Source organism: Erithacus rubecula (assembly GCF_903797595.1).
Source record: "Erithacus rubecula genome assembly, chromosome: 9".
NCBI classification, from domain to species: Eukaryota; Metazoa; Chordata; class Aves; order Passeriformes; family Muscicapidae; genus Erithacus; species Erithacus rubecula.
This window is the reverse complement of record NC_136660.1, coordinates 5130268-5145270: the sequence shown is the minus strand read 5'-3', so window position 1 is coordinate 5145270 and position 15003 is coordinate 5130268.

The window sequence follows — 15003 nt, the reverse complement described above, 5'->3', positions numbered from 1 at the left end:
TTGATAACTGGACTGCTATGTATTCTATGAATTTTTATGTCTTACATGGAGTATGAGACCAAAGATGAGTAAATAGGACCTGACTTTTCTTCCTTTTTCCAGGTTTTTCTGGAGGCAGCTCATTTCTCCTGCTAATAAATTGATGACTAATCATGTGCTCTTCTTGTTTCATCTTAAGAAATGGATAAATTGGCAAATACAAGAGCAACAAGCACCTCCACTGCCCAGGGGCTACATCCCAGGTCTGGTGTTCCTTCTCTGGAACTGGAAGACCTGGAGAGATAGGGAAGGACAGGGTAAGTGTGGGTGGCAGCAGTGCTGCTGTATGGGCTGGTATTTATCAGTCTTTCCTTCTGTTCACTCCAGCTGCATCTGATGAAGAGCCAAGATTTGTGTGCCACTTCAGGCTTTGGCACTTCCTTTGTGCTATCTTCTTTCCTCCTCCTATTTTCAGAGAGCTGGTGGCAAGACAGAGTCCCCTGGGGATGAGCTGTGGGTTGGAGGGGGGTTTGTCCTGATTGCCAGCTTTTCTTCTGCCTTCCCTGGCTCAGGGAGAGAAAAAACTAGGGGATGTCAGTGCATGCAAAATTTAAGGCTCCTTAAAATGCCAGTGAGCAGGCAGTAGCTTTTGGCTTTGCTGTGTTCGGCTTTTGAGCAAAAGGTTCGTTACAAAGTGTCTCAAATGTCTTAATTTTCAGTACTCTCAGGCTTAGGTTACCACAAGAAATGGCCAATTGTGTTTTCTTAATGTTGTCAGATACTTCTCAGGTACTAACCAAGCCAATTTCTTTTTATGAGTTAAACCTGTGTTTATACTGTAGAGGTGCAAAATAGAGACAGAATGTAGGTGGCAAGTAAATATTCTGTGTCTCAGAGAAAATGTTTGTTTTAATTACAAATATTACATAAAATGTGAATTTTTGATAAGAAGGCATCCCCAGCTTCAGCAACAGTGGAGGTAATGTTATGGCCAACCATATATGCAGAATGACATTAATTTAAAAAGATCCCTTTCCAGTCAACTTCCACTGCTACTGCTCCTGATTCCTCCACTGTAAGTCATCCATGCATAATTAGGGTGAAATATCAGTTTAATAAAGTGAATGTAGTGACTGAATTTGAGCACTGTGTTAGCTGGGGAAGTCACTGAGATTCTTTTCTCTAGATTTGTATATAAGAGTCTGTGTTGGAAGAATGGAAGTCTGTTTTCAGACTTAGTCCTAACTTCATTAAACTGGGCTTCATGCCATATGTTTTCCATTATTATTTCATACAGAAGGTCTAACTTGAGAAATCTTCCTGCTGAAATTTTTAAGTTTCACACTTTAAATGCAGGAAAGACTACTCAATTGAAAATCATATTTCAGATATTTCTGATAGTTCATCTGAAATTACTCAGTGAGAATGTTCTCAGGTTTCATCACTCAGCTGTTTCACCAGTTCACCTTAATGAGCATTTTTGAAAAATGCCATGCAGTTATTATTAGTATGGAAATGTTCCTAGACCTTCAAGTTAGTCAAGAAGGCAAAAAAGGAAAAAAGACCAAAAATCCAAACATTGAGGATGATTAGGGTTTACTGAGCAAACCAAAAAAATGAATCCACATCTGCATCTGCAGAACTGCCACCCTCTGCTGCTAAATGCCTGATTTTCAAGTTGGATGGGAAGGGCAAGGATTAGATAAACACAATATGTCTTTTTTTCTGTCACTGTCTTATGGTTGAGATCTTCAAAGTCCAGCACTATGGTTACTTTCAAGGTGGCCTTTCTAGCAGCAAGGGAAATGTCATGAAATTACATCAACAAAGCTCACAAAAGTGCAGAAGCACTTTAAGGAAGGCACATACTTTGTATATGCCATTCTCTTTCTGTCCAAACAGAAACTGTCCATTTCAGATAGTTGGTGCTTTCTGCATCAGTTCTCACATTAGTTTGTAGAAGTGACTTGTAGTCATTGCAAGGTCCTCTTACACCTTTGAGAGGATTAACAGAAAATGGTGATGACATTTGGGGCAAGTTTCAGGAACATGTTCACTTGACAAGTGAGAAAGAGGGTAGAGAAAATACCTATCAGCCAGTCTGCAAAAAAAAATATTTTCATGTAGCACACTTTGCTGTGGCTGCACAGCCCTCCTCCCATCAGACCACAGCTCTGTCCACCCCAAGTGGTTTAATTACATTTCCTCTGTAAATAACAGTAATTAGTTTTGGTTTCCTAGAGCCTCAGAGGAACACAATTGAGCAGTTTTTCTGTGTGTTGCTGCTTATTTTTTCTCTGAGTCTGCTGCACCGAGTAGCTGTGCCTGGTGAAAAGGCTCTTGCAATGCATCAGGGAGACAGATGCATTTCATTTGTGATTTCAGTGATTTCCATGTATGAGAGGATCCTTGGAGATGCCTGTGCATGAAATGGATGCAGCTGCTCAGGCTGTTGCCTAGAAGAACAAGCTTAGAGAAATTAAATATGCACTGAGATGCTCTTATTTTCTGCCTGATGCAAGCCTTCCTCTGTCTGCCCAGCCCTGAACTCTCACTATCATTTGCCACATTTCCTTCGCTTTCTGCCAAATACTTGCTCTTCCCACATTCTGGCACATGGCTATGAACCAGGCTCTGTCTGTAAGGGAACCCCAAACCATTGTTCCCTCCCACAGCAGTCTGCAGCTCAGCTCCCAGCTCTGCCACTGAGGGTGAGGAGCTCAATCCAAGCAGGGAAAGAAAGAGGGTAACTCACCTTGGGCAGTGCTCTGGCTCCTGCTTCTATTACCTGGGCTATCCCACAATAAAGCTTAAGATTTCACTCTTTTCCCACACCTGAGATTTTTCCATAGCTTTAATGCTGAGGTGTGGAAATTCTAAGACTGGTTAATATGAATCACTTGAAGAAAACCCTTCTTTCACATTTTCCAGGGGCATTTCTTGAGAGGTGTAGAAAAGTGTAGAAGTGGACCAGTGTAGAAAGTGTCAGTATCCAGGTGGCTTGAACCATGGCCAGGAGGGTCCTGTTGGCAAATTTAACTCAGTTTTCTGAAGTGACTTGAGAATCTGGCCTGTCATTTTTTGTGAAGTACATCATGCCCTGCACTTTTCTGTAAAGTATTCCACTTGGAATCCTCTAGGGGTGTTTGGAACCACCCCAAAGACAGCAGGAGCTCAGACAATGAGCTCCATCTGTGCACTCCTGTCTCCAGGGGTACATTCTTGGGTCAGGCTGTGCCTTTAGCCAAGCAGGTACATGGTCTATTATGAAGTTTATGATGGAAGGGATGAAAGATCCTCTTTGTGCTGCTCCCCATGAATTAGTTGCTCGTAGCATGTGGGCATAACTGGATTTGCTGCTCTGACAAAGGATGGTGCAGTGGGGTAAGGACACAGCAGGCATCCCTTTATCCCCTGTCTGTCCCTCCCCTCTTGTATGCTCTGCCAGGTTTGCTTGGGTGGAGGCTGTTCTGTCAGAGGGGCAGGGAAATGCTTCTCCAGCAGCCCCAGGTGGGACTGAGTGCCATTGTTCCATGCATGGAACATTGTCCTACACTGTCAGTGTGACAACCAGAGCCACTGTCCAGGTGTGCAGTGCAATTCCCTGGGGTTGTGCCTGGGCTGTGCAGCTGGGAACAGGTTTGGTGTCCAGCTTTGGTGTCTGTGGGAGCTGTGTGCCTGCTCTGCAGCTTTGGTGAGCTCAGGGAGGGAGCTCATTCTGCTCTTTTGCAGAGGTGCTCCAGTGGTGCTGAAGCAGTGTGCTGGAGTTCCTACACTGGGTTTTGCCCATGTCCCTTCTCACACAGCTGGGGGTTTGCTGTGATTTAACCTTAAACCTGAAAACTTTTTTCCTAGCTCAAAGACTCGAATACTTCTATCTGAAAAATCCATCACTGTCACCTGAGAAAGAGCTGGAGCAACCCCAAAGTTTGCTGCAGACAGGTTCTCACAAGCAGAGTGCTCTAGAGGGCAGGCTCTGCCTGTGCTGGGGGGAAGCATTTCCAGCTATAGACCCAATTCAGTCAGCCCAAACAGCATCTGACTGCTTAGCTTTCTTTGTATTCATAAATCAGGCAAATCAATAATTGTTTAAAATGTGAAGGCTTCAATTTGCTGGCAAAGCAAGGCAGCATTAAATGAAAGATGCCACTCTGATGAGGCCATGGTGTCTCTGTGAATATGCAAGTCACCTTTCTAATGGGGTGGCCTTTTCTTTCCCATGGTATTAAGCAGGTTTTGTGTTGAAAATTAGTAAAGTTATTTTAAGGTTTCTGGTTGAACCTGGTGCAGTTTCAGAGAATACAACGTTTTAAGGGCAGGCATTGCTCTTTCATGAAAGCACCTGTAAAAAATTCATTGGGAGCTCTGATGGTCCCATCAGCAGTGGCATTGCTCACTGAGTCTGCTCTCAATTGGAAGAGCTCTGGATTGTTGAATACAATCCTGCCTTTCTTTCCTTTGCTCCTGGGCTGGTCAGTAAGGGCACAGAAATAATCACACTTGTTTGTGGCTGGATGTTTCAACTGAGTGAAGAGGCTGAGATGTGAAGAAAGAAGGTGGGAGACAGCATATAATTTAAATATCAGTTTGAAATGTCTGTCTCCTAATTATGGTGGGTTGGATTTTTTCTTTCTCTCTCTCTCTTTTTTCCCCCAGACCTTTACAGCTCACCTTTTAAGGTATTCACAATCTTGGGAGACAAGGTGAAATGATTAATAGCCTGTACTGATTTTTTAAAATAAGAAGATACAGTAGCATGAAGCAGGGAACAGCAGACTTAAATTTTCCATTATGTTTTCACTCCTGGAGAGGGGGCTTGAAAATGACTACTACTATTGGAATGTCAGTGAGTTTCTGAATATTAACAATTTCTTTTAAGCATGATAAATGCTTTCATTTACTTTTTTTCTCTCCTGTTACATTCTTCATTCTCTTGGGAAGCAATCACATTAAATGGAACTTTAAAACAAAACATCAGAAGTAGATTAGTTGTCTGTCTCTGTGTACATGATTATCAGATGAACTGTACATTAAAAGAGTGGAGCAATGGGCCATGCAGATAGAAAAAAATAATTTTTAAGAGATCTGTGAAATTTAGAAAGCCAATTACTATTCTGCCAATGGAGAATTTTTCACTAAACATGTCCTAGTAAGTTTAAATGCCTGTTAATTAATGTTTAACTGGTTCCTAATGGCAGTGAAGTCTAGTGACAGTATGACTTCCACATAAAAATCAGTCTGATGTTGGCTCTGTGGAACAGGGAGATGCATCACTGTTAATATGGTAGCCCAAGAATGATATGTCCCATCAATATGAACTGACTCCTTTGGTGCTGCAATAATTTATAGGATAGTTTCTGCCCTCTGCATGATTCAGGAAGGAATTTGGTCAATGCAGTGTTTTAAAAATATCCTATGAGATATGCTGGGCTATTGGTTGGAGGTTTGGTTTGTTTTTTTTTTTTTTTTCCCCCTCATGTATTTCAACTTATAAACTCTAGCATATTATTTCTGATGTGGCATTCTGGCCTAGTCAGAATATTTTTCTGCTCCAAACCTGCCATCTGTAATTTCCAGTTTTTTTTCTTTTCTTTCTTTTCTAAGCTGTTGGGTTATGAGGAGAACCAGAAAGATCCAGACTATTATCTCCTCTAGTATGGCTGGACACAGAGTACTAAAACCTCCAAATAATGATCTCCTTCCCAAATCCTGTCATGTTCTGCCTTACCTTGGGATTCCTGTGTAACTGAGGATCTCAAAGGAGATTTTGCTCCCATGTTTTGTTCTTCCTGTACTCAGCATCCATGGGGACAAGACCCCACACCCTCTGTAGCAGAGGTGACCTGGCATGGGCACAGGAATGGAGCAGAGGCCATCAGGAGACTGCAGATGCCCTTGAGTGTTCTGAGAGGAAATTTCAAGATAACAGAGAGTGCAAACAGAGCTTTCCTGTCCCTGACTCAGAGCTGGAGCCAGGGTGAAGGGCAGGCAGGCATTGCTCTGCTCCTTTATCCACAGCCACTTTGAGCCAAAGGCTCTGGATCCCTCCAAAGGAGGTGCAAGTTTTTGGGGAGGGATGTGTCTCACTGCTGTGCCTGCACATTCCACATGGTGTTTCTCTTTTGCTGCCCCATGGGTTTCCAAGTGCCAGAGTTCCTCAAGTGTGAGAAGCAAAGCCTGGGCTTTGTGTGGAACTTTGTCCCTTAGCAGAAAGTAGGACCCTGTATTTTGCATCTTTCCAGTATTGGTTCTGGTCTCTTCTCCATTTCTCTTCATCACCCTTTGTTGCTGTGGTGTGAAAACCCCACACCCAGAGTTCTAGTGTGTGATCTTACTGCCATTGCCCCCAGTTCAGGAATGTGCACAGTAACTGAGTCTGTGCATTAACTGGTAAAAATAGTCAGCAATAAGGTTTGTTTCAGGTTTCCTCTGCTGTTTCTGGCTGGGCTCAGTAGTTAAATAACAGAGTAAGGATGAGTACCTTTCTATAAAACTGACTGTGACTGCAAAAGATGAATTGTACATGTAAATGATGGTGGAATTGAATTGAGCACCTTTCATTCAAAGCACTGTGCGTGGATGCTTGAAATATGACTAGTAATTAATTCAGTGAAAGAGCAAGTTGAGAATTCCAGTACTACTGGTGTAGTGTTCTGGAAAAGATGTTCAGAAGATGAAATTTAACAGTCTGTGAAATCTTTTTCTTTTTTCAGAAAGGTTGCCCTTAAGCCTTTTCTTCTGAGAGAGGCAAAATGGTCTAGGTTGAATTAGGATGCACCTGATTTTTCCTTCCAAACATGATACAAACACAATCTGGCTTTTACCTTGCTGTTGTATTCCCCCTCCCTCATTATAGTGTGTGTGTTAGTCTTGGTCTCATGCAGAGATATTTTTTCAGTTTGAATAATTTACCTTTTTTCAGTATTGCCAGACAGAAAATGTTGAGAATTCAAAAGCCAGTCCTGACTGATGGTAATAGGCCCTACAAATTGAAATTTTATGTACAATAAATAGCACATTTATGTTACCTGCCATTTCCCTTGTTACTTTAGAGTATGTTTCTTCTGGCATGTGTAGGTTCTCCACGTGTAATTTCTAGTAAAACTCAAATTCTGATGCAGTCTAACTCTTGTACTGGGGCTTTACCATGCACTTCACTATGCTTAATATTCCTTTTAACCCTGGCTACTAGAATATGCTGGATGTCTAGGTCTGCATGCATGTGGAACTTGTGCTCTCATTAGAGAAATGCAGTTTGTTTTGTTCTGGAAAATGAAAAGGAGAAGTCACAGAAAGAGTGGAGGGAAAGCATTTGTTTCCAAATGGTAAACATTAGACATGGTAAGTCTCTGGCATTTTGTCAGTTCTTATTAACAAATACCAGAAGGAAAACTGATGAACAGTCCTTAATAAAAGGACTGATTGTGCAATTTAAATCAAGGCAGTTTTAATAAAGTACCTAATCTTTAAATGTGCATAATTAGATTTACATATTCACATCACTGCAATTAGAAGTTCGTATTTAAAGGGCACACTTCCCATTTCATGTGCTTTTAATCATTCTTCTCAAGTTTGCTTTTTCAAATTGCAGAGTTAAGGTAAACACATCTATTTGATTCTTTCCCTCTAGGCATGTAATATTTTTTTCATCTGGAATGAAATTTATATATTTGGTTTGTCTTGTGCTAATCTGTAAAAAATATAAATAAAGAAATAAAGAGGTAGTTTTGTTCAGCACTGAATGCTTCCAGATCTTTTAAGCAGTGATGGGGGTAAACAATTCTCTTTTTTCCCTGAGTGTTGACATGGCAACAGTAAGCTTGTGAATACAGCTTAAGCTTCACTCTTCCCAGCTATGTGTCTGCTCCCTACACCACAGACCTTGCTGTACTCTGTAATGGATAAAGATCAGGGACTGCCTGCTCAGCTCTGGCCCTGCACAGGCTCTTCAGCCCCTGAGGCCAACAAAAGTTCATTTTGGCTTGAGTTAGCCTGTTTTCATAAGCCTCCTTGGGAGGGCTGCTGCATCAGAGCCTGGATGCTTTTAGGCTATGTAATAACATCATATAGAGACTTTGAAAAGAGTTGAGCTAGTGACTAGGATGACATTAATAATTCAGCACATTGAAATGAAGGATGAAGATCAGACAGGCAATAAGTTAATGCTTGTCTTCTGCTGACCACACACATTTGGGTATGAAATGCTTTCTCATCAACTGGCAAAAATGTTAATGGCTGTAGTAACCCTGTGGTCCAGCTGCCCTTTTTTCCCTCCAGCAGCTGATGGGATGGGTTTATCTGTCTTCTTAGGAGCATGAGAAATGGTGTTTGTTTTGCATATGCTACTAGAAATAAACTGCATTTTCATTTTTAATTTTTCATTCTAGTCCCCCCCTCCAGAATTAACCTCTCATTCCCTTTAAAAGGATGTTGGCCTTTCTTTATTGCTATTCTTTTGCTTCCTTTCTTTTTTCCTTCCTTCTTTTTTGCTTTGGTATGAGAGTTCCATTTACAGCACACACTGATACTGTGTGCTTAGTTTTTCATACCTGCTCAGTTGAGAATGCAATACTCTGAAGAACTGACTAACATCAATAATGTTGCCAAACCAATATCTGTATAATATACCAATGGAATTCTGCTGAAATAGGGCTGGCTGCATAGGAACTTTGGATAGGCACAGTGTTATATTTAATAAGCATGTGAGTGCTTCAGCACCCCTATTACACTGTATGAAGTGTGAAAGAGAGTGATCTATAGCACTTTATTGGTAACCCCAGTATTGCAATCCGAAAACTGCCTAATTCAAGCCATAATGAATTTAATTCTGCATCACAGTGCTATGAAAATCCCTATACCTTTGGCAGCCTTGTGCTTACAGCAGGTTTCCACAGTGGGCCAAGCAGAGCAGCAACACTCCAAGCAGCAGCTGCTCTTCCACTACTGAGAAATAACTGCTTGCACCTGGACCAGTAACCCAGCAAGGAGTTCTCACTGTGCCTTTCCTCACTGAGAATCTCTGAGCTAGCTCATTTAGTCCTGCTGATTTTTGCCATTGCAAAGCATCTTTGGCACACATTTTCACCTGCTTTTGCTGCTGATGGGTGCCAGTCTGTGCTCCTTGTCCCTCTGCTGGCTTGGTGCCAGGCTGGTCAGGACCTTGGGAGTGGTTATCACCTCTTCAGAGGCTAAAATGCAATAGCAGGACAGAGCAATCACCATCACGAGTCAAATCCAGTACAGAAGAGGAACTGTTTTAAATCAAGACTTTCATGCCAAAAGGGTGTTATCAGGTAAAAGTGTTCATGTAATTTATTCAGAGAAGTTTGTGATAACTGTCGAGTTATTCAGCAGCTTTCTCTCATTATCATTTACTTCATGTACCTTGACTTGGCAAAGCCTTTAGGAAGACATTTAATCAGAAGTATGCAAATAGTCCTGTTAACTTCAATAGGAATTCAGCACTTAGGAATAGAAAATCTTAAATATTTTCTAAATGTTGAGACATATTGGTAGTAGATATATATGATGAGTTATGCAGCCTTTTTCTTTTTTTTTTCTGCTGTGCAGTTAGAGAATTTTTCTGCAAGTTTTCAAATATTTCCTAAGCAGGACTTGGCAAACCATTCCACAGGAGCTGCTACTGGGTGATCTAAAACGAAAATGTTTCTGTTTCCATGCTAAAACATAGATACTAAGAAGTTAGGAAAGAAAGACTTTTTTGATTGAATAAAAATTTTTATTCATCTTTAATATTTTTTTTTAATTGCATGAGCTAAACCTGAACTTAAACAGCACTTTAAACTAAAAACTGAAGTGCTTCACATAGAAAATGTAATATTTTTTTCTCTGACACGCTTATTGCACAATGCAATTTTCAAAGGTCTTGGTTTCTCCAAATTGCCTTACAGAAAGAATTAACTGTTCTTAAGAAAAAAAGAATTTCTTTCCTTGATTTTCCATTATTTCTTCAACTGAGTTTGTCAAATACTGCAAGTACTTATGAAGTGCCTTTGTTGTCTGTCTGTCTATCTATCTATCTATCTATCTATCTATCTATCTATCTATCTATCTATCTATCTATCTATCTATCTATCTATCTATCATTATCTATCTCAAGGAAAAAGGGGCATTCCTTCCTTCAGGGATTGACATAAAGGGCTGACACTAACTCTGGTCATATGAACTTGCAATAGCAGGTGACTTCTACTGTGTTTTGCTTTTCCATAAATTGAAGGTACTAAAGGCTTAAATTCCAATAGCCTGCTTTCCACTTCATATTTTGTGCATCTGTGAGGGGCCAATTTGGAATGTGAAATCGTGGCAGTGCTCTGGAATCACATGTGTCCTTGTGCTTCCCTGCATCCACTCAGGCTCAGGATGCCTGGAGACAAATGACATGGAAAAAGGCCTGGGTGACACAGGTCCCCACTGACACTGACTGTGTAAGCAGGAAGACACCTAGACAGAAGGCAAGAAAAGCCTCTTTTAATTTTTTAACTGATGTAAAGCCTAATGAGGTGATTTTAATTTATTTGGCCACTAGCAACGGTATTCAAATGAAGCACATAATTTGTTAAATACTAACAAATATGCTTCAGGCTGTACAGCTAATGTAATTTTTTGCTTCACTGATAGCCTTGGAGGAGTTTGATTTCCCTTTGCCCAAACTTCAACTTCATCTGTAAGCAGGCCTGATCAAGCACTTTAGTTCATCACATTTGTAAAATATGTGTGTATATGTGTTTCACAAAGGCTGTGCAGTTATTCTGGGGGAGGAAGGGCAGTATGGCTGGGTTATTTTCCAGGCAGAATGATGTATGAAGCTCCAGAGAGCTATTTTAACCATGCAATAAACATAAAACTGGACTAAGAGTACTTTGAGATTTTTTTTTTTTTCCTTTGGTGAAAATTCTTTTGATATTAAGCCAATTAAATATTAGGAACTTCATAATGACTTTAGTTGCAGACATTTTGGTGGACATTTTAATGTCAGAGTATATTGCTATTAGAAGGAAAAAGTAAATGCTTTCCAGCTATGAAAGAGTGAAATGAGATACTGGGAATGATTGTTGCACAGCAAGACCAGTCTTAAAAGAGGAAAGAAATCTTGATTGTAATAACTGTATTTGTAAAACAAAAAAGACAACATAACATTTTCAAGTACTATTCAGAGTTAATAAAATATTCTTGCAGGAACATTTGCCAGGATAAAAAGGAAGCATTCTTTTATTCCAGATAGGGGGAGGAAAAGCACTACTCGACTTGCAGATCTTCTGGAAGAACATTTAAATTCTCTATGAAATATGTGTAAATTACACCATGTTTTAAATCTTTTCATGGGTTCTGCTGGATAGAACATGTCTCAAGGGCAATCCAAGGAAGGGGAACATTTGATAAGCATGTGTAGCTCTGGGCAAAGCTCTGTGCATTCCCACAGAGCTGTGATGCCAGTCAGCTCTGCACCATGCCACACATCTCCTTAAGCTCTGAATCAAATCCTTTTGAAATCAGTAGAGCTCTGGCTGTGGACTCCAAAGATTCAAGCACTGTGGAGAAGGTGCAGTTCAGGAAGTACTGATCTGAGCTTCATTTCCTTTTGCTTTCCTTTTCCCTTAGTTCCCTTAATTTCAGAAAGGAACATTTTGCTATTTTGCATCTGCTCTCAACCAGTCCTGGGCCATGAGCCACCAGAGCCTGGCACTGTGTCACTGGGCTGTCAGAACAGCAAGGAGCACAGCTCTTCTCTTCTCCTGGCCCCTTCAGTGCCTGGCTCCTTCCACCACAGATTTTTGCCTTTCTCATGATATAGTGCAATAGGAGAAAGTATCTGGTGTCTTAGTAATATTAGTTTTATGGTATTCCAGTTTTCAGCTGTGAGATGAACATCAGATGCTTGCATGGTCTCTCTACCCACACACAGTGTGTGTTTGTGTGTGCATATAAATTTATACTGTGCCATTGCTGCTATAAAATTTTCCAGAACTGAGAAATCACTGTGAGTGGGTACTTAGGGGAGAAGAGGAGAAACAGCTGATGTCCCCATCTTGCTGCATTTTGATAACTCTGTAGCTTAACTTTTTTCCATTTAATGGAAGGACAAAGTGCTTCCTGGAAATATGAAAATTTGCTGAAATCTGGAGCAATTCTGGAGGCAAGTAACCCACTTGAATTTTTTCCTCTGCAAGCAATTTTTTTCCCCCCAGAAAGGCCCAAACAGATCTATGGGCATTTGAAAACCGAGGACCAAATACCATACACTCTTCTGTCTGTGCTGCTGTCCTTCCTTGTGTGCAGCAACCTGCCCTGGCCCCTCTCTTCCCTTCCTTGTCTGAGCATGGAGACCCTTAACAATCCTTGCAAGGCTCAGGGCAGGGTGAAGTAGGTGTGATTTAGGGGTTAGATATCTGAAGAGGAGCTTGGAACAGCCAGCCTCTTCCAAAGGACAGTGCAGGAAGGTTGGATTCCACTTGCCAAGCTAAATAATATTCTGGAAATGGCATCTCCCTCTCTTCCTGCAAAACCTGTTTTTTACTGACTATCCATGTCTACATTTGTGACCTTCCTGTGGCACAGAAATTCTGCTTCAGGCAGGTTTTTGCAGAACAAAATTCTTGTAGTCTTCTCCTCCAGTAAAGAAAATACATTTTGTAGTGAAACATTTTCTAGAGGTGGTATTTCCAACACAGTTCCCACCTCTTTTTTTTTCCTTCATGCCAGAGGGATGAGTCCAAAGTGACACAAGATGCATTTTTTCAGGCAATTTCTCAGTTAGTAGTTTAATATATTTGTAAGATAAGAAAAGATAACTCTCCTTCCCCTTCTTCACTCCAGAGAAAGTGGAACAGAACCTGCCTTACACAAAGTAATCAAATGATTTTTGCAACACATCTTAGTGGAAGGAGGATACTGAACAAAAGTCATAAAGACAGATGCATTTGCTTTTTAGTTGGTATGAGCAAAGCAAAAAGAATACTTTCAAATATGTAGTGTAGAGATCTCATTGAGGAAAACAACAAAAATAATCATTGATTAAGAAACTTCTGCATAGAGAAGTGTAGAATCTGCCTTATGAGTAGCATACAGAAGTGCATATTATCTAGTAGTAAAACAGTGTTTTTAATGTGGATTTTCACTGTTGGTCCATCATGGCAGGAGCAACAGCAGTCTAAGAGTGTTTAACCACAGCAAGGTCTTGCTTCTTCCCCTGGCTAATGGAGTTCACTGTCCTCTGAGTGCATTCCCTTATTCTGGCCTTCCCTCTTTGCCCTTGTATTTGTGTCTCTGCTAGAAGGAGACCCAAAATGCTACAGGGATTGAACAACCAAATCTTCTTTAATCTACTTTTCAAACAGCCTTCATATAAAAGGGTTTTTAACTCTGTCAGCACTCCTCACAAACAATATTGAACAGTTTATTTTCATTCTCTTAGCTGATTTGGGCTGCCATGCATGCTAAACCTTCCAGTAAATCAACTAATATTCAATACTTTACCTTACTATCTGTGAGCAAAAGATCTTGCTTTTATTTTATATTTGGCTTATACAGGTCTTTTAAATGATTCACATCATATCTTAACAGGCTTTTTGGACAGAAAATAACAATGATAATAATAAAGCAAACACAGTTTTCATTGATGGAGATTACAAGCTGTTTTCAATGAAAGTGGTGAAACAATGAAGAGCTGTGAAAGATATAAACCAAAATAATTACCTAATTACCAGTGTGCATATGGAATTACACCAGCAGGTTTGTAGATGGAACAAACAAAACTGCCACTTTCTGCTCATGGGGAGTGATGTGGATATTGCAATTTACCTTTTATTATTTTATCAGGGGCTGGATTGGAGCCATCTGCAGTTCTGCTGCAAAGGCATGAGAGATTGCAAGAGCTCAGTTTTCACATCCCTTTGATACAATAATGGAATTCTGACAGAAAAAAATAGGGGGTTAAAAGAATGATTCTGAGAGAAAAGGTTGATCAGGGAATTTGGTTAACACTTGGATAAGCAATTTTGAATTCTGGATTTTCAGTAATAGGTAGAGCTCCTCAGAACTTGAGAAAGCCCATTTGATTTGAGGCTTTTGTTCAAAAGGCTTGAGAAAAAAACCTCTTCAAAACAAACTGTGAGTAGGTATCTGCAATAGAAGGGGAGGAAATGGAAGGGTGATTTATCTCAACTGAAACAAAGATTATGCAGCAGCATTGATTAGTTCCCTAAAGAATTCCTGACATTTGTTCACTTGCACTGTGCATATAAATGGCCAAAGGAGCATGAATGAAGTTATATATCTGTGCACTTCAAATGCAGTTGTGGCTTTCAGTTGAGCCTGATGCTTTAATTTTAATTCCCAGATTGTGGTGTTTTATATTTGAGAAAGAAAAGACAATTCTGAGCATGAGCTTTTTCAAAATGTTTTTCTTTGTTTTTCTCTTTTTATTATTACTGATTTTTTTTAAAAGATAAAAGTGAGGAGTTTTCCATATTTGAAAGACATAAGAAGGTAACACACCTTCTTGATGTGGCCAGCAACGTGAATTCTGTCCTCATCTGTTAAATCAGCTGGGACAGTGCCCCTGATCTCCTGGCACACATTATCTGCTCATGGGCCGTCTTTAAACCAGCTGGAACAATCATCTTTATCTTCCCACAGCCCATCCTCCCTCCAGGAGATATCATCTGCATGACTGATAAAATTACATCATCCCACTGGGAGATGCTCCAGCCAGGGGAGGAGCCAAGCCTTTCCTACCTAGATAAAAACTGAGATTTTGGACACCAAGGCACCTTCTTTCCACTGGATTCCAGAGGAAAACCAGACCCTTCCACATCATCCCTGGACCTTCAGAGGAAAACTGCACCTTCTCCAGGAGCACTGCTCCAGCTGAACCACATCTGCCACTGCAGGAGGATGCAGCCACCATTGAATGGGACTGCTGCCAACACCCTGACTGGCTGACAGGGTGTCAGCTTGGATTCTGACTCTGTCAGGGTTGGGATTGTTCTTTGTAATACTGCATTT